The sequence below is a fragment of the Platalea leucorodia genome (genome assembly GCF_965183815.1).
Source record: "Platalea leucorodia genome assembly, chromosome: 3".
NCBI lineage: Eukaryota > Metazoa > Chordata > Aves > Pelecaniformes > Threskiornithidae > Platalea > Platalea leucorodia.
This window is the reverse complement of record NC_138825.1, coordinates 10,854,948-10,880,168: the sequence shown is the minus strand read 5'-3', so window position 1 is coordinate 10,880,168 and position 25,221 is coordinate 10,854,948. Positions and strand designations below refer to the sequence as shown.

The following is a 25,221-nucleotide window of genomic DNA, read 5'->3' as shown; positions in this document are numbered from 1 at the left end:
TGGAAGCAGCATAACACTGCAAGCTTCGGACAGTAACTGAATGCATTTGCTAAAATCATAGAAAAAAAATAGGTTGGAAGAGACATCGAGAGATGATCTAGTCAGTTCCTCTGCTTCAGTTGCATCTATTTCAATCCCAATAGTGATATTCCTGAAAACATCCAAAAATGACAATTCCACTGTTCCCACAGACCATTTATGACAGCACCCACAAGAAAGGTAAAAAAAGCTCAGTGGTAAAATGATTCCAAGGATAAATTAAGCAGCTTAGACTTTTAGTTAAAGTTGCTGGTGAATTCAGTACACTTTACTTCATCTGTTATATCCTGGGGATCTTTTTAATCATAATCTTCAGTGCCGCGAGAGATAAAGAAGACAGAGCTCAAGCTAATATGCTGAGCTTCTGTGGCTCTACGCCAGCCGAGGATCCGGCCTGTTTGTTGTTTTTGTAATGGCAGCTCAGACTCCGGACCACAACTGTGCAACAGGAGGTCGGACTCTGAGGTTGCCGTCTCCTGAGCACCTGATGTCCTGCTTGCAGCACCCGTTTCCTTCTAGTAAATGAACCCTTTCTTCTTGATGCAGACCTTGGTTGACTGCCACATAGACACTGGGGCAGAGTACTGCTAGAAAGCACACTTGAAAAGGGCCCAGAAACATCAGGAAGTAAGAACGCAGGGGTTTGCTGAAGTGGGGATCATAGTACTCTCCACAGATACTGCCGAGGGCTATCTTCTATCTCTGACTCATACATTTTGCAACCCAGAGGAGATAGCAGGGTAGTACGCCATGGAATTTGGTCGCCCTGCTCTTTGCCTAGGTACCTATTTGCTTAAGAATTCATTATACCAGTTATCATCTAAATGCTCTGGCATGTATTCATCCGGCTGAGCTGGCATCTCCCTGCTTGGCACAGGATGTTGTTTAACACTGACATCAATTTAATACTGAAGGTTGTTTTATTGGGTTTTGTAGGTGGTTTTGATGCCAGGGTTCTGGAAGGGAGTTTCACCCTGTTAAGCTGAAAAGCTTGTATTTTCTTATATATGTGTATGGCATCCAGAAGTGGCAAAAGGATACATTTCTAATGAAACACAGCAAATCAAATCAGTGGCTGTACTTTCTTTCATCTTTCCTTCTACTGTCTCACCCCTTTTCTTCAATACCAGCTGTTGTGCCATTGTTCTCTCTTCTGAGCTCTTCCTTTTCCCAAAACTTTCTTCTCAATTTTTCTTTGTTCACGATCCTCCTCTGTTTGCTCATCCTTTTTACACACCTGCCTTGCGCAGCATCTTCCGTGCTTTGCGTGTTGCACACTTACAGGGGCCTGCAACATGCGATTCAACAACAGAATGCTCCCCTTGTTTCATGGCCTGACATCGATGATACCGTTTTACACTTTCCATCATCTACATTTTGAATTTCTTTCTCACTGTTCTTTGTGCTTTTTCATCTTTCTTGCCCCTTGGCATTTTGTTCTCTCCCTACTCATCCCTTGTAAGCTCCATCTAACTTAGTTCGGGGCATTCATTAGCAGGCTTGTGAAACCGCTTGCACGTGCATGTACAATTTAGCCGTGTGTCAGGAGAGAGAGTCTCAGACCTCTACAATGACAAATGGGTCTGCAATTGCATATTCTGGAATTATCTGTTTTCACGGTGGCTACAAATGGAGAAAGAAAGGAGGAGCCACCTCCCACACTACCCAGGAACAAATGCATATCTTCATGAGAAAAGGACAAGCAACTTTTGCCAAGTCCCATGGGCACTTTCCTCTCCCCACACAGGATTAACTTGGAGTCCTGTCAAGCAAATGGATGGACGCACAGTTTGAGAAATACTGTTACAGCTCAAAGATGCAGCACTAACTAGATGCCCAAAACACAGCACATACTGATCTTTTCAGTGCTTGGGCCTCCACAGCCTTCTAAGCACAGAAGTCGTTCTTACAACTTCTTGTCCATACTTTCTTTTCAGTTTCCTGCTATATTTCATGCCTAAAAATGGCAACAGGCAAAGAATCAGTCAACAAGGCCATTTAGTCTACCAAAGCTCTAAATGAAAGCTCTATTGGATGCTGTATCTTTCTGTAAACAGGTGCATTTCAACTCAAGAGTTTTACTTCGTTAAGTATTATGGGATTTGGGGAGATTTGAAAATAAGCTTACATAACTGGTCTATCCTATCAGTAATGTTGATAACTGCATACCTTCCTTGGCTGGCAGACTAAACTTTGAGTAGTCATACACTAAATTAAACTAACAATCAACAGAAAACCAGATGGGATTCATCTTTTATTATTGTTATTCGGCATGAATCCTTAAATGTAACAAAAGCTCAAGGAAAAAAGCTCAGGCTCTGTATCTGTTCAGAGAGTTAAACGCCTTCATCTTCATCCTAACACAGGAAAGACAGAACTAACTGAGGCTGGCTTCCAGACCTGTCATTGGTAACCTTTATTTTAAATGCTTCAGGTATCAGTTCAGGATTAGGTATCATCCCTACTATTTCACACAGAAGCTCATCATTTTGTATCGTTTGTATGATACAAGGGTACACCACTACAGTCCTGTGAGGAGGATGGTACAGATCAGTCTAATAAAGTCTTTGAAGAAGAAAAGAATTGTCTTTGAACGGGGAAATACTGTGATTTGTGGTAGCAGATTTTGAAAAAAATAAAATTAATAAAGGCTTCATTCTGCTTAGAACATTAATCAGTGAATTCAAGGGGTAAAACTCTGCATAGTAGGAAAGCCAATATGAGAAGCAAGCATTCAATGGGTTCTTTACTCCACAAACGGTAAGGAATGTAGCTTCTGCTTTACTGAAATAGGTACACCTATAGGCTTCAACAAATAGGCAATACATCCTACTTTGCACAACTTCTCACTTGCAAATTTTGAAGACCTATCTGTGAGTGAAAATGAGTACAGACATGAACCCTCTGTCTGGATTGTACAAAGGCAAAATTAGGAAATTACACTCAGGATTCAGCTAAGTGTGGAAAATTTTCCATGCAATTCAAAGTTTTAATGATTGGGTGAATTTGTTTTCCTTCTCTCACTTTCTTGCTCTCGTCTTCCTCCCTCCCTCTCTCTTTTCTTATTGCCTTTTTTAATTTTTTTTTTTAAGATTGCACTGTGTCTGCACTGACCTGGTACACCTATCCATACTATTTAGACACACAACCTAAATAAAGAAAGAAACTCTTAAATTCCATAGAGGTGTTTCATTTTCAAGCTAAGAGGCAGCAACATTTAATTACTAGCAGGCTAATCCTGCAATCATTATTCGCTGGAACCACTCAACACCATGCAAGGGTGCTAAGTTGATTCTAAATAACATTGTGGAATGACTGACAAAAAACAAAGATGAAAGCAAAGGTATTAAGATAGAGGACACATTGCGGAAATGTGGTAGAAAAGCATGATTCAAGACTAAAATATCCACAGTGGAAATTCATTTTTCTTTTTTGTTTTTGTTCATACGGCACACCACGTTAAACTGCAAATTCTGTATTTAGATGCTTAATTTAATTTAATTTAATTTAGATCTAGACTGATTTCCAGGTACATCAAAACGTTTCTTCCAGATCTCAGAAGACTGTGGGTGAGGGATGACCAATCTGGCCTATTAGTCACCTGTGGATTTCCTTGCAAGATGTATTCTTCCATGGCTGGGAGGGTTGTTGCACTAATTCATCAATGCAATCCTTTTCCTGAGACCAACCACAGTATGGAAGTGGCACTGATGAAGCAGCTCCAGTTTCTCCCTAAAAGCAAACAAAAGGAGAGAGAACAGATATATAATTTCAGGAGCTATAAATTCACCACTAAGAAATTAAAAAACCTATTTACATTCCACTGGCTATTGCTGTGAAAAATAATTAAAAAGAATGTTATTCAAGACAGGGTACTGAAATTATTTGCTCCTTTTACCTTAAGAAAAAAAAGCTATTTAAAGATCAGGCAATTCATAGTTAAATGCAGTCACTCCCTACACACTGCATGCATTGCCTATGTTCATTAACTAATGAGATTCCTTTTGTACCATGCAAAAAAAGGTCACATTCTGAATACATGAGATTAACTATTCAAATTCGGCTGTTATCTAACACAATATTGCCCCATGTAATATTCATTCCATAGCTGGGGTTTTATGGCCACGTACAAAATCTGCTAAAATACATGGTTCAAAAGACATAGTAATATCATATCTAAATCAAGAGCATCAAAATTGGGGTGGGGCAGAAAGCCACAGAGGCTTATTGTGTGAGATAGCAGTTGAAGAAAAAAAATAATCAGGACAACTACATTTGCTTTCCTATTTGGTATCCACAAGGGATCCCCGTGAACGAGTTATAGCACACACGGGAACAACAGTGACAGCTTCCGCTGTGATGATTTTTCGTTGCTTTTTGTTCTAATACTATAGTTCAGAAAGGGCAACGGACTACTGTGCTCTCCATCAACACGTAATTAACAATATCAGAGACCCCAGCCTCCCTCATTAATTCAAAACAGTCCACCTGATCTTTTCTCGAGTATGCCCACGTACTAATTTAACACTTGGCAAATTGAATGACCACCCCACTCAGAGCAGCTATTTTGGGAGGCAGCCAGTTCTCCAAAACTATGATGCCATACTCTCCCCCAAATCCTACTTTGAGTAGTCACTCAAAATTGTGCAAAATAATCATCCACCCTATTTTAGTGGTTACATTTTATGCTCCATGTCATAAATCTGAAAGATTACTGAGGAGGATGCAGCCTATCTAAAATTAAGAGGACAAGGGGAAACTGTGCAGTGGCAACATGTAATGTTGCGATGTACATTGCAACCACGGGAGCAGAGAAAGCTAACGGCATCTGTAACCACTTTCTATTCATGGATACAACAAAACCTGTTACAGATCTTTCTTATAAAAGCTGAAGCGATGCATCTTCATTTTCTTTTGGTGGGCAGTCACTCTACATGATAAAAAGAGCTACATAAAATGAACCGTGGATATGGCATTTAGTCCAGCTATAGCTTTTTCAGTCCTGATAAACCCATTAAACCGAGCCAGAAATGACTCATTCTTCTCAATAACATTGCTCCAAAGCAATTGACTGCAGAGAACCAAGATACTGGCCTACGATAGCAAGACAGAAGAGAGTGTTCCAAGGAAGTTCCAACTATACCTTTCTGTTCATTGCAATTATGCCAAGTTCAAACACATTTCTTCTCCTACTCACTGGACTATATCCTGAAGGACAGTCTGGCATGCATCCAATGAGAGACAGGCCCTGAAAGAAATATAATGAGACACATGTAGTTTGTCTAATAAGAAATGTCTATTAAATGTTTAAGGCAAGGTTGATCTTAATATCCACCACTTGCTTAATTACTGAGATTGATAAAAGGGAATGACAGGATAAAAATGCTGCACTTTGCCCTTCATTGTATCTAGACATGTATGAAAGTCACCCAGTACTTTAGACTCCTTCCCACAGTCGAGCCAAAAGCTAAGTGTTCAAGGCAGAGCTGAACTGTAGGGGACAATCCTCCATTTTTATAACAAGATTCCTGTTGGCCTTTCCATCCATTTTAGTTAGGCTCCACACATGTACAGCCCATTTGGCAACAGTGTTCTTAACAATCCATTTACATTTTTAATTAGTTTATTGTAAAGCTTAATTATTGTAGTTAACTTTTTTTTTTAAAAAGCTATTGATATAAAAATGGAGAATGAACCAATATCAGGACCAGTAAGCTTCATGTTCGCTGAAAGAGTAATAATGGCTGACACAATCTGCTTGTGCCTACCGACATAATCACAACCAGCTCAGGTAAAGACGTTCCCTTTCATTATAGCAGCACTTGTACGGACGCTGTAATGCTCACAGAAATGTTAGTTTAGCAGCAATTTGCCATCTAAAGCAAGAAAAAGTTGTGGTATATAAAAACTAGGAGCTATAATGCCTTGGTTTCACTTTTGTTTCATAGTTACAACACGGCAACCGTGAAGCTGAAATCTGAAAAGGCTCCATCTTGCTTCTGTATAGAAGTCTCTGTGGACAAGCTTGCAAAATAGGTCTCCTAGGAATATATTCTGATTAAGAAGGGAAGAAAAATGATATATAGATGGGCTATTCGTTTAACCAGATTGGCACAAATATGCCACCTGAGAGGAATCTACTCATTTTAACCAGCAATTTAAATACCAGAGATTTTAAAGTGTGGCTGTTCAGCTCTGAAAGAAATCTTTACATTATATCATAGGAAAAGTGACCAAACAAAAAGGAGACATTTGAAGCTGGACTTTTGAACATGTGTAAATGAGATGTATGAAGGGGAGTAAGGGCAGGTAGAGAACCTCCAAATTTTGTAGGGTGCTCAGGATCTTTTGGGGGACTGCAGTCTGCTTTCCTTGTAAGCTAAGTCCTGAAAAAAGTTGGTCTGAAAGGTCCATGTTCCTTCCACAAGCTAGAAAAGCAGAGAGTGACTTAAAAGTCACTCTTTTCAAAAGGTAATGAAGCAACTGCTTTAGTGTGTGGGGAAAGGGAGTGACCCACAGTTTGCTGGCACGATGCAATGACATGCCACCCCTCCAACACTACAGGAGATCACATGCTGAATAAACTTTAACTCATCTAGTTCACATTTGAGATAAATGGCCTTCTACATGTAAAAAGCCACTCCTGTATCAGTCTATATCAACAGCTGGGGGAGAAAGGAGGGAAAAAGGGAACTTTCAGTGGTTTGATTTGATCTAATGCATGTAAAAAAAACCCCTTTGTTTTCTAAAGAATGCTGTTCTACAACAAGATAGCAATGGATTGTAAATTACTGGATGTAAAGAGAAAATGTTGGTATATATTATACTGGCAATTTATGCTGCTTGCATGAAATAATAAAAAATGCATCCTTTTACTGATTTTTTTACAGATTATTATCATACTCTGGCAGAACAAAGTACATCAGCTGAGAAACTATCTCACAGTGTGTGATGTCTCGTATCTCTGCCAATATTAGCTTTATGGACCAAGTAATAATATTATGTTAATAACTGCTGATTGCTATTTGTGTACCAGACTGTTCCAATACCATGGTGATGAGCATGCTGTTGGTGTCTGGAACAGATGGACAGAACACAAGAGATATTTGCCTTGATTTTAAGACAAATAGGATTACCTGTTTCATTAATAATGCTACATGAAAGCACAGACAAAACCACATGATTCTATCTCCATCTCCAGTAACTGACAGGAAGAAAAAGACAGTGCACGTTTATAAAAAGACACACATTGGATGCAACAAACAATTTACCCTAACTTTCAGGGAGAGCAAACCTTTCAATCACTTGTAAAGCCAATGCAGCTGCTTTTTGCTGCTAAGAGCAGAAACAAAATTCACCACCTTGCTGTCAGCAACACAGCTCCTTTGCAGTTCTCTGCAAAGGTGATACTTCAGGCTGGAGATGAGGCAATTGCCTGCATCCTGCCCAACATCACTGATTCCCTACCCTGCTGATTTAAACACCCCTTACAAAGAAGAAGTCGCAACAGCTTTCCAGCATTTCTGGAGAAGAGAACTGAAAGAACAATGAACGCCACTTCACCTCATCTTTTTGATATGACAAAGAAATAGGGAGAAAAGTACACTTCAATTCCACTACGTTGTTCTCAAGCCCTACCACCAGCTAGCCACTTTATTCTGCACTCTCGTATTCTTTCACAGAAATGAGGAAGAAAGACCAAGAGGCAATAGAAGAGGGGAATGTTTTCACTGTAGGTTGTTCAGTTCTGTTTAGAATTAAGCCCGTGATACTGGGAAAAAATTATCTCGGGGCGATCTCATACACAATACAAGACATGATGCCATCTACTATTGACAAACTGTTTTTGAATGACTGAAAAAGCAGTTATGTGGGGAAGAGAGCTCTGAGACTGAGCACTGGGACCATAACAATAACAACTCCTTTCCTATCTCAGTGAAAAGCCAAAAGAGGAAACTGGAATCTACTGCTTTCATATAAGAGCTGCCAATTTCCCACTGGTATCAGAAGCCTGTCATGTTTGGAAAGGAAATGACCTATTGCTGCATGGCAAAGCTAGCAGGTGCAGATGGCATGTGAACAACTTTCCCAGTCACTGATCTGCCAAGGTCACAAAACAGAAAGTACAAATGGTTTTAAGGACAATCATTGAGTTCCTGCCAGGTCATCCACAGATTCTGAAAGCACTTTATTCAATTTGGCATCCAAAAGGGTGTGAAATAAGGCCACCAGTATAGGTGAGGTGTTAGATCGCTGCAGTGATATATTCCCCCCTCCCAACACACACAAACAAAATTCTATAAATTACATGTCAATGAACACTGGCATACACTGAAACACCACAATCATTCAGACCAACACAGTGGCAATGCCTTGTCTTTAAATTTAATCATCTGTTAATGCAGCCAGAAATTTTGATCAAAAGTGTCTGCCTCTCCTGCAGCACTGTCTGGCCTGCAGACAACTTCACAATGTCAGACTGCAGCAGAGCTGTGTGAAAGGAGCTCCTAAGCGCCGCTGCCGATGCTACAAAAGCGAGCACGGACCGTCTCACTGCGTGGCCATGTAAAGCGTGTCTCAGGATGAAAGGAGCAACAATCATGCAAAGTGCTGAAAGTCTTAGGAAATGAGATTTAGCATGCAGCCTCTGCTGAACACGCCAAGCAGGGTCAGCATTGGGGAAGGCTGTTAGCCATGGTGCGTTGGCGGTAAGCATCAAATCCTCAGAACTAAAACTAAAAAACTTTCTGCCATGCTTTCACTTTCCATTCCCTTTTTACTGGCAAATAGCACCCATCTACATCTGTCCAAGGAATCATGTCATATCACTACAAACATAAAGAGATTTTGAGTAGGTCCCTGTTCATATCTGAAATACACATCTTGAGAAAACAACAGGAAATAGCAGAGCAAAGACAGTTTCCAAGAACCACAGAGCCAAATCAGCACTTTGTTCTTAGTGGGTAAATTAAAAAATCTTCTCTGCTGCTCTGTGGAGCAGGGTGAAATATAGCTGAATGACTTATATTTCTGCAGAACTTTGCATTTGCAAATACTGACTGCATTTTAATTTGTTTCCAGTAACAAAAACAGGTTGGATAGGCTAGTTAGAGTGGCATTAATTTGAAAGCTAAGCAATGACAGCTGCACATACAAGACGGCATCCCTTCCTGCTTCTGAGGGACGAGTTCCTCTATCCTGAAATGGGTATCAAAGATAGAGGGAACAAATCACTTTCTGAATTGCCTGTTTCTCTTTATTGGTTATTGACCATTTGCTGAGAGAAGCTGGCTGGAATTTAGGGTGTGATTCATCTTACTTTGTCAATTACTTCTGAGCTCTCTTCAATAAGAAAAGCAAAACTGTGTACAATACCATCATGGGACTCCATCTTTACGGTCTCAATAATTCAGTTTATTCATTTTCATTGGGAAAAAACCAGACTTTCCATGCTTTGGCACTAAATTTTTAGGCGGGGTTCTAGAAGTTAAACTACAGGCTTTTTGTTAACTTTAATATGCCCATATCTAGCAGAGGTGCTGCTAAATGATTACCACAAATTGGTCTGGAACAATGAGGTCATATTGCAGGGCATGAGACCAGAGAGTAAAAATCCCTACATGCAAGGCTTTGCCAGCTTCAAGGGGAAAAAAAAAATGGGGAGGAGGAAAGAAAAAGAAATTAAATGAAAGACTGTCCTGTTCATGAACTGTAGCTTTCAGATTTTCTTAGATATTTGCCAATGAAATCAGTGAAATATTCTTGAGCAACAGCTAATTTTTAAGCTGGCAATATTCAAAATACTACCCAGGGAACACTGACAGTGGTACTGGAAAATGTGATCTGAGATGCTGTGACTTACACTGAGCATGTTAAGAGGAAGACTGTGGCTGCTGTGGGTATGGTCTGCGCTCTCAGGCACCACGGTCACACTTTACATAGCCTTTGTGCTTAAATCTTGTTTTCCATGATACAGACACTTTCAATACATAGCGTCAAAGAAAGACTATTCAGGCTAGGGTAAACATGTAGTGATACTTCTCATAAGTATCCTCCCAGTCTCCAGCTTCTATAACCATTTGTCCCTCCTGCAGCCACGAACACATACCCACGTCTGCTGCCAAGGTCAGACAAAAACACCTCTTCTACTCACAGAATCATGAGAACCATTTTGTTCGCATACTGTGCCAAGTACAAAGAGCAGCCCAAACTCCTCATTTAGATTCATGTAGTACCTAAAGTGTTGATACAAACAGAAGGAGGGCACTTAACCTTCATGATATCTAAAGGAGTCCTCAAACTGGGAGACAACTCTTGTTTACTGTACATACCCAGCAAGCTCAGTTCTAACCTCCTGGCAAACACTATGTTCAATGTAGGAAAATGGTCTAAGAAGACTAAAAAACCACAACTACTACCTTCCTTGGCCCTGGAGTTGATGCAGATGTTGGCTAAGCTTACGCAAGCACGGATCCGAACAGTCAAGATACCTGTGCTAGTTTACAGCAACCCCAGCACTGCCCAGGCAGGCGTCATTTGAACACACCCGTCACACCACCTATATCAGAGTGTTGTGAAAGAATCATTTGGCAGGCCTGACACCACCCTGAATTCCTTAAAGTGGGGAATCCTAATCTAACTACCTCAGTATTGTTCAATATTATAAACTGCAACTGTTGAAAGTAGAGCTTATACGCTGCAAGCTGACTGCTTATTAGAATTTAAAAAGTAAGGCTTGGAAGGCAGGAATTCCATACAGAAGTCTACTATCTCATAGAGTAATAAATGAAATGTTATAAAAGCAGGGAATAGAAATTAACTTCCTCAGATTTAAAAAGAACTTATCCCTGGATAAGAGCTGTGTTGTTAGACAACACATCCTAGGGTCCAGTCTACATGTAGCTCTTGTAGAAGCATTACTACTTTCTAGAAGCATAAGTTATAGCTTGTTTAATGGAAATATTATTGTGTTACAAGCCCTAGTGGCTGGTACATTCTTACTGAGAATTTCTTTGAGGCAAAGATGTCTTTCTATCGCACCTATCTACACAGATTCTCCCATCCTAGTTATCTCAACAGATATTTTGTATTTGGTGGAAAAACTTTTGCACTTGGATAAGCACCTAGATAAAGCATTTCTTTTTGTGCAGTCAAGACATAGGTTTTTTTACATGCAATGACATAATCTACATGAAACCGACTTTTTTTCTTACTAAGTCTGATACAAGGTATACATTACTCTGTATAGAATACATTTTTAGCTGGTGTTAGCAAACATGAGGTAGCTTATTCAAATCCATGCCTGGAGCTAAATGAGGTTTTCGGAGACAGAGGGGAAAACATACAGCTGTTTATTCTGAACAGTTCTTCTGATGGTTTCCTCCTTCATTTTCCATTTAAGCATTTTTCTTTTCCCTAGGACAAAAGGCCTGCCACTACCACATATTTCAGCTACAGGTTCTCAAATAGTCAAAGGAGGGTTATTTTCCAAGTCAGCCAAAGCATTAGCAAAACAATGGCGTTCTGACCTACTGGGATGACGATTTGATAAAAATGTTGATAACAACTACAGAAAATTGTTCTGGTTCACAGAATGTGCCTATTAAAATTGATCTAGATACATGTCCAGGTAGATTAGTTTATGCACCTGTTACTGCATTTTGTTTTCTCATTCATACCCACTGCAGCTCCCACGTAGAAAAATATATATGTGTTACTTTGGAATGATTAATGGGTTAAGCAAAATTAATTATATCAGTAACACCTGCTTAACAAATAGTTAAAAAAATGTAATCTACATACAGATTTAGACCAGCACCTGGAATTCTAACTATACATATTTTCACCTAATAAATAACCAAATTCCAAATAAATGCCAACAAACCCACCATAAGAGTACAGTGTTGTAAACCTGTACCCCAGCTCTCTATGAAACAGCTTCAAGGGCTGCAACGTGAAAGCAGGTTTTAGTGCTGCTTCCATTTAACCTTTCTATGCCCCAATTTGAGATGACCTTGCCAGCGCTGGAAATGACCAGATCTGGAGGAAGTGCCTTCTCCAACGGTTCCGATTTCCTAAGGAAAAAAGGCCTTTGTCATCATGTTTTGTGTATGAGTGCCTATTCCACTGTCTTCTCTTCCTCTTCGAGTAACTTTTGAATCCAGTGTCTGCTTTTCAACTACATTTGAAAGTGAATCACAGGTTTCAAGATACAAAGTTGTCACAAGTTTAGTGGAAGTAGGCAGCCAGCTAGGAAGAAGAGAAGATCCAAATGGTGCCTCCGGCCATGGAAAAGGGTGTAGCAAAAGCCCCATTCTTAGCAGACATCAGAGGATCTATCTAGGACAGACACAAAGACCATCCAGGCCAGAGGAAAAACTTGCATGAGACACAAATCCATTGGAAACCAGGCTTCACTGATACCATTGCTCATGGAACTACTTGCTCATTTCTCTTAGACTTTCCTACCACACAGAGAGCTAGGGTTCCCTAAATATCTGCTCATGCCATTCACAGTCCAAGTTATACTTCAGCTACATCTTCTTCTTAAAAACTCCAATGTATATTTAATGAGGACTTTTTTCCACACTCAGAATAGATCTACTTAGTGCCCCAAACCACTAAACAGTTCTTCAAATACCCTGTTTCCACCTATCTACAATTTTTCTCAGTGTAAGAAACCATTTTCACATGTGGCCTTATTTAAAATGTGATTCTGCTCACTGGCATCAGTTTGTAAAAGTGTTTGAGTCAGTCTTTTTCTTTCTGTTTGTTAAGCTTAGATATTCAAGTCCCCAAATGGTATTCATTTATCTTTTGTGCAGTCGGAAGTCTTGCCCGTGATGCCATATGTTTGTGCGTTATCAACAGGGCTTCAGGTTATGTACAGATGATTTCTTCTACATCTAGCAATGCCCGTGGATAGGATTAACAACCGCAGAAGTTCCTCACAGCTCTTCAGATGTGCTAACAGAAGAGTTTATGGGAGTACTGCTAACTCAGGTGAGGCAAAGCCAGCTGCCATATCCCAGACCAGGATTTTAAACTGCTTAAAATAATCTACCTGATTGGGCTTAATATGAATTAGGGAGGACTCACAAAACCTGCTCTCTGACAGGTCAGTATGTAGCAGCTAGAAGGACCCATGTGGCTGTGGATGGAAAATCTCTTTCCTCTGAACATCTGGATCTGTCCATGTTCTAAACTAGCCAAGGCTGCAGCTATTGTTGTCCTAAGAAAACCAAGAAACAGAAGCGGAGTCTTTAGGACTCCAAAAACACCTATGTAAAAAAAGGAAACCATATCTCTCCAGCAACACAGACATTAGAAGGCCCAAGTTTACTGCACTTTTTCATAAAGCCAAATACCTTTTGGCACATTCTCCAATCCCAGAAACATGACTGTGAAGGAGTGAAAATGAAACTAATACACAGAGCAACTGTTAAGACTCAGCCTTCAACCTGAGAGTCCTTATCAGTACTGATCAGCTGTATGAAGCAAGTTTTGCACGTTCTTTCACAGTTTCAGTGGCCTTATTTAAAAAACAAACACAAAAAGAGAGGTGTTCATCTTGACCCCAAATAAATGTAAAATCACATCATTTTGATATTTGAAACTTAGCATCTATCTTCTAAATGAACAAATATCTTGTTCTGCTGCAGACACTCAAAACCGGTGTGCATTTCATACCTCTTCAGCATCAAGTACAGTACATTCCACCTTCAGAAGGATACAGGAATGTTTGAAGACCGCGTTATCTGAAAAAGTGCCTTGACAACCATACTCAGGTACCCCATCTACACATAAGAGTCACAGCCTCATATTGACTGCAAAGGAGAGGCATGCGTTCACAGTGTGATAGCTATCATCTCACTGCCGGGGAAGTACAAATACTGTAGGCCTGTGCCTTGTCTTCGCTAGTGTCCACTGAAGTGGAGCTATCCCCTCGTGAATAAATTCTCAGCAATTCAACTAGTGAACACTGGCGTCTTGGACATCTGTGCCTTAAAGGAGAGCTTGAATGAATTTTCAGTTTTCTAATAAGAAATGAGTTCACACTGCAAGCTTTCCCTTACTAGAAGGTAGTAGTAGGACCTCTTTCCTCCTCCCAGCCATCCATTTTCATAAAATTGCTATGAAGCTGGAAGACTGGAGTCTTCTGTCTCTCTTCCATATGAAGTGAAATGGCCAACGGGGTTCCATGTTATTAGTGCCGAACGTTGGGATAGACAGAGTATGATCACATAAGCCTGATTTCTTTAGGGAATCAGGTTCAAAGAATCATCCCCCACCCCCTTTTTGCACTAAAAAGACAGCTATTAACTCACTGATCTATCTCCGACAGACGAAGGAGGTGAAGAAACAAAGCAAGTAAGCGATGATGTTAACTGAGGAATAAATTACTCTTTGGTAGTCAGATAGAAGGAAAGCCTCTGAGGAAATTTAATCACCACACCCTGCTAGTTATTAAAGGACTGAGTGGAAGCCATGGCTGGGCGACTGTTTATGCAAACTTAGGAAAATGTTTGTTTAATAAAAAGATTAAACAAAAGGTTTCACGACAATGTCTGCTGTGTCTAACAGGACTGGACTGTTATAGAAAACCTGATCTTACATTCAGACCCATCCAGGTAGACTGTTGTGTCTGTGTGGAGCAGACAGATTTGTGCATGCACAGGATAACTGAAGGCTTCAAGCCACAGGGAAAAAAGAAAAGACTGTATTTTTTGTCTCCAGGCTGTGACAAAAAACAAGCTTAGAAAATTAGTTCTGTTATGGCTCGAGGCTTACATGCATGTATACTTTCTAGGCAGAGGGGAGTTGCAACTTATACTATTTGAAGGATTTGTTGCTTTGCAGACTTTTAAAAGAAGACTTTGCATGTGCATCTGAATGAAAAAAATTGTAAATTGAGATTTGGTCCAAAATACATATTTTTAAAATGTGGGGCTGTAGGGAAAACCAACCAATAGATATACAAAATTTACAATAAAATTTACAAGTAAAATCCCTACTATGAATACCTAGTGGAAATAAGCAACGCTGCAGAACCCTCTTGATTACATTTTGATCATCCCAGTGAATGGTACTGTTCACATTCTTCAAAAAGATTAGAAGTGGGATGTTGCACGGAGCTACTGTGATTCATTTAATCTTTTTTTGTCTTTTTTTCCAGCTAAGCATTTTCACGGGGGAAAAACAATGATGTCATCAAGTTCCCCTCTCTGCTGAGACTGGGTAATTGCAAGGTTTTGTGCTGATTTGTTGATTAGAAAATTTCAATCAGTGATACTATTAATAAAAGTAGGTTCTCTTGCCATTACTCTGTGGTAGTTCATGAAGGAGATAGAAGTACCTCATGACCTGCTTGTAGACCACAGCCAGGGGATGAAGGATCACCCAGCCTTCCAGGATACTTAAAAGGAACACCAGAATTAGACACACCTCTTATTTGAATAAAACAATACAATATTTTATTGGGAGTTATTCTTGTTTGCAACTTGATTTTCCTAGTTAGAAGAAACAAACCCAGATGAGAATGAGACAGATTAAATTCTGCCTCTGCACTATGCTGCAGTCTGTCCCTCTACAAATATTGATCCAAATATTAAAAAATCTAGGAAAACTCATACAACCCCACACTAAAATTATTAAATAACTTAGCTACATTTTTAATTATCAGGCACAAAGGACAAAGCTAGTTGTTGCCATCTTCAACATCTAAGCTGCTTGTCATTATGATGTTTAAGAAAAAGGGCTCAGATCCTGAGTTATTTGTGTCCAGCTCTGATTCCAGTTCGAATCTGAGTTTAACTACGCAGACAGCAGTGAGTTGCTACTCAAGGCTGCCACCTCCTGTCTTAAATCCCTAGTCACTCACTGTCTGATTAGTAACCTGATCAGGGTGCTTCTCATAATACTCCCTTTCCTTGTAAGCTAATTCTATGTAGAAAGGACATTTCTTCAAAAATAATCAGACACAAATATTTACATAAGTTACAGGAAGTAGAGCAACTATGCAATATGTTGTATCCGTCTTACAAACAGTTATATATTTCCATGGATATCCAAAGCTATTAGGCCTAATGAAAATTCAAAAAAGATATTATTTCCTTCTCAAGCAGCACTATGCTGTGTCTCACTATTCTGTGTTTCAACAGACAGGCCTCTCTATTTCATTATGCACATTAATCAATTGCCAGATAAAAATACATTACTGACATCTGAAATGTGCTACTGCATTTATAAACTGTTGATTAAAGGAAGAAAGATTAAAAGGAGAAAGGTTGCATTTTTTTCCCAACGATTAATACTAACTTTAAGTACAAGTGGCATCAAAACTGCAAAAATTGAGAAATTAGAGGACAGTTTTATGCTTTGCACACTTCAGATGTCTGACAGTTCTTTGCTTCTAATCAATGAGGAGACAACCTCACAGTCTTTTATTCACATCTGAGACTTTCTCTTCATGAGTATGGCTATTGGAATCAAAGTAAATGCACATTCCTGTGTTATTATCTAGCTTGAGACCTCAATATCCTCCTTGTAAGGAAGCATAAAAATTCTCACACAAAGTTTTGACTACACCCAATCTTCACCTGCAATTTACAAAAAAAAAAAAAAAACCACCAACCTTTATTCCCTTTCCTTTTCCTTCTGTTTTGCCTTATTTCATTTGAAATTCAGGGCAAATAATCTCTGCAAAATTTCTAATTGAAAGTTTCAGATATTTTTCAGCATAACAAGAGAAGAGAGGTTTTCCTTACTTTAAGCTAGTGGTGCATCCACTTGTTTGAGCTATTTGACGGGATGCCATCCGGAGGGACCTGGACAAGCTTGAGAAGTGGGCCTGTGTGAACCTCATGAGGTTCAACAAGGCCAGGTGCAAGATCCTGCACCTGGGTCAGGGCAATCCCCCGGTATCAATACAGGCTGGGGCAAGAGCAGCCCTGAGGAGAAGGACTTGGGGGTGCTGGTGGATGAAAAGCTGGACGTGAGTCAGCAATGTGCGCTCACAGCCCAGAAGGCCAACTGTATCCTGGGCTGCATCAAAAGAAGCGTGGCCAGCAGGGCAAGGGAGGTGATTCTGCCCCTCTCCTCTGCTCTGGTGAGACCCCACCTGGAGCCCTGCGTCCAGCTCTGGAGCCCGCAGCACAGGAAGGACATGGACCTGCTGGAGCGGGTCCAGAGGAGGCCACAAAAATGATGAGAGGGCTGGAACACCTCTGCTATGAGGAAAGACTGAGAGAGCTGGGGTTGTTCAGCCTGGAGAAGAGAAGGCTTCGAGGACACTTTATTGCGGCCTTTCAGTACTTAAAGGGGACTTATAAGAAAGATGGGGACAAACTTTTTAGCAGGGCCAGTAGCAATAGGACAAGGGGTAATGTTTTTAAACTAAAAGCTAGTTTAAATTCAGGCTAGATACAAAGAAGAAATTTTTTACGATGACGGTGGTGAAACACTGGAACAGGTTGCCCAGAGAGGTGGTAGATGCCCCATCCCTGGAAACATTCAAGGCCAGGCTGGACAGGGCCCTGAGCAACCTGATCCAGTTGGAGATGTCTCTGCTTACGGCAGGGGGCTTGGACTAGATGACCTTTAAAGGTCCCTTCCAACCCAAACTATTCTATGATTCTATGATTTACTCTCCCCTGCCATCATCCTCATGTGGAGCTAAACTCCACAGAGTCCTGCATACATCCTAAAATACACACTGGATCTTCAATCACTTATATCTGTGAAACACTGCAGGATGTCATCTCTACAAAAACTATACATGACTTAAATACAATTTAATGCACAACAATGGGGTGCTAACAATAACTTTTGATCACAAATTCAATATCCTTATTGTCACATATACATGTACACAAATGCAAGCTAGCTCGATTACCAGTGACTTCCTTTTGTTCAGGTCATACTTTATCACAAAGTCATTACTGCAAGTAAATACAGACTAGTTAAATAATACACATAAATTACTGCTATGTCAGGTGTCATGTCTCTGGAACTTTTTTCCTTTTCTAAGTATCCCTATTTAAAAGTATATAATAAGGGCTATTCTTAAAATCCAGTAGCATGTAACAATATTTTCCTTCTAAACAACAGCATTCCATCATTGTGTTTTTACTGCAACCAAACATATACCTGTGTAAAGGTATTCTGTGAAAACTGAATTTGAAAATGCAGAAAAAGAATAAAGAATGGTAAAAAAAAAAAGCCACTAATCAATTTGTTAAAAGTAGCATTCCCTCTTATGGGGCTTAACTTCACAGCAATGAAAAATGAACTGATTTGAAGCCTCATTCTTTGAAAATTTGAGGTGCAAATAGACTTCAGCTACCAGAATTCTACCATCAGCAAATTATGTCAAAACACTATTTTGCATATGCTGTCGATGAGTTTTGAAAACTGCATTTATTTTTTAAAAAGTCAGTATTCAAGCTCACAGTATTAAAAAATCAGTGTTGTGGTTAATGCACAGGACTGGGTACCAGATGATTTAGATTCTAGTCTTGGCTCTGTCTCAGAATTCCCCTATAAGATAATCACTTACAATTATCTTTTCAGAGGTGGCATCTAATTTTGGATAAGCCAGCTTTGCCGGCCAGACTTTAATATCTGGAAGCCAGTTTTCAGAAAGTGGTTCCATTGACTGCAGCTGGTATAAAAAGAACTTGAAATCTCTGCAAATCAGATTCCTGAAACTCTGAACTTCCATTGGTTGTCATCTATATCTCTGCAAAGTGTCCCTAAAATGTTACCAGTGACATAAGTGGAGAATTCAGATTTATTAATACTTTGCATCCGCTGCACATGCCTAAACAACTACAAAACATTTAGGGCAATGAAGAGCTGGGTCCAGAGCATCCAGAGGCTTACCATGAGTGAGGTGTCCAATGTCCAACAGACCTTGTCTGTACATTTCAGTGCTTCAGCTTACGTCATCAGAAATTAATGTGTTTCAGATCAGAAGCCATCGCTGAAAAGGCAGATTTTCTTTACTGTAAAACTATTTGTGGCCCCTAACTTTCAGTGAAATCAACATAAGTATATGCCTTGCAGGGATCTGACCTTTGTGACAAAGCATTATCACATATACAGTGATCAAAATTCATTATTTTGATTATCACAGATTATTTTAATTATCAAGTACATCAGTAGCAAAAGGAAGACTAGGGAAAATGTGGGCACACTGCTGAATGAAGTGGGTGCCCTGGTGACACAGGATACAGAAAAGGCAGAGTTACCGAATGCCTTCTTTGCTTCAGTCTTTACTGCTAAGGCCGGCTCTCAGGAATCCCAGGTCCTGGAGGTAGGAGAGAAAGTCTGGAGAAAGGAAGATTTTCCCTTGGTTAAGCAGGATTGGGTTAGAGATCATTTAGCAAACTGGACACCCACAAATTCATGGGCCCCAAAGGGATGCTTCCATGAGTGCTGAGCGAGCTGGCAGATGTTATTGCTAAGCCACTCTCCATCATCTTTGAGAGGTCATGGAGAACAGGAGAGGTGCCTGAGGACTGGAGGAAAGCCAGTGTCACTCCAATCGTCAAAAAGGGCAAGAGGGAGGAAACTACAGGCCAGTCAGCCTCACCTCCATCCCTGGAAAGGTGATGGAACAGCTCATTCTGGATGTCATCTCTAAGCATGTGGAGGAAAAGAAGGTTATCAGGAGCAGTCAGCATGGATTCTCCAAGCAGCAATCACACTTCATCAATCTGATAGCCTTCTATGATGGCACGCCTGGCTGGGTAGATGAGGGGAGAGCAGTGGATGTTGTCTACCTTGACTTCAGCAAGGCTTTGGGCACCGTGTCCCATAACAGCCTCACAGGTAAGCTGTGGGTTAGATGAGTGGACAGTGAGATGGACTGAGAACTGGCTGAAAGGCAGAGCTCAGAGGGTTGTGACCAGCAGCGCAGAGTCTAGTTGGAGGCCTGTAGCTAGCGGTGTTCCCCAGGGGTCACTACTGGGCCCAGTCTTGTTCAACTTATTCATCAATGACCTGGATGAAGGGACAGAGTGTACCCTCAGCAAGTCTGCTGATGATACAAAACTGGGAGGAGTGGCTGATAGACCAGAAGGCTGTGCTGCCATTCAGCAAGGCCTGGACAGGCTAGAGAGTTGGGCTGAAAGGAAACTAATGAAGTTCAACAAAAGCAAGTGTGGAGTCCTGCACCTAGGGAGGAATAACCCCATGCACCAGTATAGGTTAGGGGTTGACCTGCTGGAAAGCAGTTCTGCGGAGAAGGACCTGGGAGTCCTGGTGGACAACAAGTTAACCATGAGCCAGCAATGTGCCCTTGCGGCCAAGGTGGCCAATGCCATCCTGTGCTGCATTAGGAAGAATGTGGCCAGCAGGTTGAGGGATGTTATCCTCCCCCTCTACTCTGCCCTGGTGAGTATCTGGAGCATCTGGAGCACTGTGTCCAGTTCTGGGCTCCCCAGTTCAAGAAAGACAAGGAACTACTGGGGAGAGTCCAGCGGAGGGCTACAAAGATGATTAGGGGACTGGAGCATCTCTCTTATGAGGAAAGGCTGAGAGAGCTGGGTCTGTTTAGCCTGGAGGAGACTGAGTGGGGATCTTATCAACACTTACAAATATCTTAAGGGCGGGTGTCAGGAGGATGGGGCCAGACTCTTTTCAGTGGTGCCCAGCGACAGGATAACGAGCAACGGGCACAAACTGAAACGCAGGAAGTTCCATCTGAATATGAGGAAAAACTTCTTTACTTTGAAGGTGACAGAGCACTGGAACAGGCTGCCCAGAGAGGCTGTAGAGTCTCCTTCTCTGGCGATACTCAAAACCTGCCTGGACGCAATCCTGTGCAACCTGCTCTACATGAACCTGCTTTAGCAGAGGGGTTGGACTAGATGATCTCCAGAGGTCCCTTCCAACCCCAGCCATTCTGTGATTCTGTGATTATGATTTGCAATGTCTGAACTCTATAAGATAACTTTGTTTGAAGTAGTGTTTTAAAAATTTTGAATGGCAGATGTGAAACACACTAGAGATGCTACATGGAACTGAATGTGAGTTGAATTTTAAAATCAAAGTGACATGTACAATGTGGTCTTATGTTTATCTGTAAACAAGTCAACAAAAATAATAGTTCATACTCTGTAACTCTATGACACTAAAGAGGAAAAAGATTTTCTTCATCTCGTGAAGAACTGTTATTGAAAAATCTCCAATAGTAAAAACCTGTCCTCAACATATTTTAATTATACAGCCAAATACCTCATTCAAGAGTCCTAGTGTAACCTACACTGGATCGTACCATCTGTGTGAAGATGTTTTGCAATTATGCCAGTACTTCCAGCTCAGATGACTCAGAATGGGTGGTGCTTATAGGGAGGAGAATCCAGACCTTTTTGTCCTTCACACAAATCCAGGCCCGCTGAGCACTCTCGTCCAACACAGTTTGACACCAGCGTTTTCTTTTCTTAGCAGGAAAATTATCCTGCATAGGCTACCATGACCACACTGCTTCTGGCACCAGAGTGAGGTTGGTTCTGATAACCAGGAAAGTCAGGTCGTCAGGACTTGGTAAAGGTCAGAGTCCCTTAATGCTAATGAGGTAGTCATACAATGTTGGAGGTGTGTCTGTTCAGGGCTTATGTGCCCTTCAAACCATGATCTATTTAGAAGTATTCAGACTTCCTGAATGTTTTTAACTTACTATGATGTCCACTGTTTCATAAATCCAGCAAATGGTACCCAGTGTTTAGTCAATTCTAAGGGATGCTCTCTGTGAATCTTTCTAATCTTCTATTTTTGGTAATGAAATAATTCTGAGACAAAGGTAAAATGGCTCAATAAGAAACAAAACAGATGATTAATGAAAAGATTGATACTACTAGTTAGGTGGAGTGTCTTTCCCCTGCTCTGCCAAAACAACATTGGAACCGGCCTCATCAAGACAGCCTCAGTTTCCCCAGCCAGCACAGAGCTGGCATGTGCAAATCCTACACACGAACACGGAGAGAGAGGGCCCCGTAGGAAGTGAAAGTGGGACTAGAAACACACCATTTGCTCTGCTGTGTGTGAGATGTCGTCTGTTCCTCCTGGACCCTCCTTTCTCTGCCACACTGAGCAGAGCTCTGGGACAGCTGTCCCAGTAACTCATTTTCCCTTTCTGTTCTGTTCTGAGTATTTCCTGCCTCTGTTCATATAGCTTCTCCATGCCTGCACGTTAGGATAAGCACGGAGCACTTAATCAGCAAGTTCATAAAAATCTATTCAACTCAGTACAAGATAGTTGTAGTACTTCATCTGATAAGCTTCATCACTCTGCTTAGTCATCATACTTTTATTATCTTCTATCACGAAGCCTTGCTCTCTCGCAAAAGTCACAGCAAGTCACCACACCATCTCCTACTAGGAAACTGTGGTAGTTCTCTCCATGGCTTTACAAGCAGTAGTGAGTGGACACTAGCTTTTTGGAAGAGTAATATTCTATTTACACAATATTATGCAAAAGTTACTTTGCAACTTACTGCAAAAAACCTAGATTATGAAGTATATATACAAAATTACTCTGAAAATAACAAAAAAAAATATTATTTTCTTCTGTTTGCTTATTTCTTTACAACCTTCTAAGCAAGGTGCACTAACTAGAATATACACAGAATGGAATACATGCAATGTATGCACAAAGAAGATAATTCAAATGTATATGGTACCCTATATTTTCACCCATCAATTCACTGATTAAGCTTTTCCCTTCATGATTTCTTTGCACCGTATGACTGACCTACAAAAGAAATACAAATCCCTGTATATTTTCAGTATAGTTAAATTAAATCTCTGCTACCATGATTCATTTATAAGTACATTGCACTATTAGCACAGTTCAAGCACTTCACAAATACTGAAACTCCGCAGGATCTCTAGGGTGTTAGACTGTTCCTCAACGCCACTCATGCGGACAACGGATCTCCTCCTCCACTGATGGATGCACTGGCACGGAGAAGACATTCTCCTTTACCCTGCTCACGGCAAATGACACTGACAAATACAGACCACAACAAAACTTTCCTCTCTTTTACTAACAAGGTTGCTACCATGCTCTGCAACTTTCCTCCTAGAGATACTGCTTTTCTTTTTTTTCTTTAGAACAAGAAGTAATATCTCAGTTCAACACAACTAGCAAAATAAGTTTTAAAATAGATTTCTGTTCAAACCACATTATATTTCCTCTCCCGTATTGTACATGACCTCTAATAAAACACCAAAATCTTTTAAGGCTATCCAACAACTGACAGCAATACTTGGTAGCGAGAACAGCAATGGGTTTACTGACTATGCCGTGCAGTACATACGTTCCTCCTTAATAGGCCTATTTCCGGTACAGAACTTGCATCCCTTTGATATGTAATCCTATATGCTGCGCTAGAAGCAGCAAATTAACCATTTATTTTGCAGTGACTGGCAGACTTCAATATCACTATTTCTTGAGTGACTTTAATTACACTGTAACTTCTGACTGCAGTTCTCAAACTAACCCTTTGTCGTACAGTGTTTTCTTTAGCTAATAGTCTAAATCCCTGGTAGGAAAAGGCTGATGTGATAAAAGTTACAGGGGATGTATATTCATGTAATAAAATTAAAATCTTAAACATATACAGGGATATAGCAAATATCTAATCTCAGAAAAGTTAGTGAAGGCAGTTTGCTCTTTAGTTTGCTCTTTTTTTCTCCAGGTCTGCCAAATTAAAACATAGTTTGCCTTACAGCAGAGTAAATTTTGCCATCACTGTACACGAGGAGGCATAGCTGAAGCATTCTGTCTGACAAACCAACAGACGATTTGAACCCAAAATGAAACATTTCTCATTCAGAGATTGCAGATGCTTTATTCATGAGCATTAGTATGATATGGCATGGTACCATATCCAGCTTACTGAAACTAAGACATAGGCAAGTTAAGTGGTGTGTCCAGAATTACCCAGCAAGTCTAACAGCAGAGTAGTAAAGAGCACGCAGTTCCTCTGTCTGAGCACTCTATGCTGGGTTCAACAAGCTGAGTGATGTCAGATATACAGATTAATTTTTCTGGACAAAGAGTGGGCTTTTAAGGCAATTGTTTTAAGCATCTGGCTTCAACCAGCAATGTAAACCCTTTACTTGTATAAATATCAAAACGTCATGCCCTGAAAAACAGATTAAAATGTGAATGTTAAACATATCTATATTAGAAAGCAATTCATACCCAGGTAAAGCTGCTAGTGCTCCAGAGTGACCAGGATGTCCTTCCATTGTAGCTGCATGGCACTGGATTAGTCCATGTTTGTTTGCATAGCCTCTTCATCCTACTATGTAACGCCCTGTCTTCTCCTCATTCTCAATATCTGGATATGATTAAAGTAAAAAAAAAAAAAAAGTCAAATAATTATGGCCTATATTCTGGTATTTTTAAAATTTCTGATTGTTCCCACTAGGCTGTAAAATTCAAGGCAGAAAAAATCATTACAAGCACCATTATATGTAACTCATATAGAAATATACAAAAACCCTTGCGCTTATATCATTTCTGCTATGCTTAATTGTAACAGGCTGTTGTTCATAGTGGATTGACATAGCTCATGGCACAGAAGTAAAAAGGGGGGGTTCGTTCCTGACTTCTCGCATCTCGTGGAAGTCAGTGGAATTTGGGGCAACGCAAGAAAAAAAAATACAGGCTGTCAGAAGCAAGCCAGGAGATCATACTTATTCTTTCCTTTATTTGGAGTCCACCAGCTAAATGCAAACTGTTTGCCAAGCAGACCCGGGCAAAACCTCTTGGGGAAGAGTAAAAGCTCTTCCGGGACGTCGAGCTATGAAAGAACACAACGTTAATGATAAATAGTTCTTTAACAGCTGCCTGATTTCGCTCTGCGCAAGGAGAGCTGGCCGATAAAGCCGTTGCGGGGCAGGGGGGCAGGCAGCCCCCGGGCCTGCGGCCTGCTCGCCTCAGGAGGCGGGGGACGCTGCTCCCGCCCGGCTGCCTGCCCCGGCTGCCCCGGGCACCTCCTGCATGCGCTCCTGCGGCGGTAGAGGAAGTGTCTGTGTGTCTGTCTGTCACGGTGAAACGTGTCTGGCATCGGTGAAAGGCGAAACGAAGAAATAAATCGGGTGGTTTGGCTCGATTTTCGGGCGGTTTTCCCGTCCGGGAGCGCCGCGGCGGCCTGTGGGGACGGG

At 40.8% G+C, this 25,221-nt stretch overlaps 1 pseudogene across 1 annotated transcript; it reads right to left on the bottom strand.

Moving 5' to 3' along the window:
• Positions 1 to 1,203: 1,203 nt before the first annotated feature.
• LOC309588276 lies at positions 1,204 to 25,124 on the bottom strand (annotated as a pseudogene). Its single transcript has 9 exons — positions 24,899 to 25,124; positions 24,254 to 24,392; positions 23,364 to 23,433; positions 22,310 to 22,473; positions 15,403 to 15,548; positions 7,176 to 7,243; positions 5,183 to 5,287; positions 3,641 to 3,771; positions 1,204 to 1,327 (listed from the first exon to the last, which is right to left on the bottom strand). The product of its transcript is annotated as an uncharacterized misc_RNA (transcript).
• Positions 25,125 to 25,221: the final 97 nt, after the last annotated feature.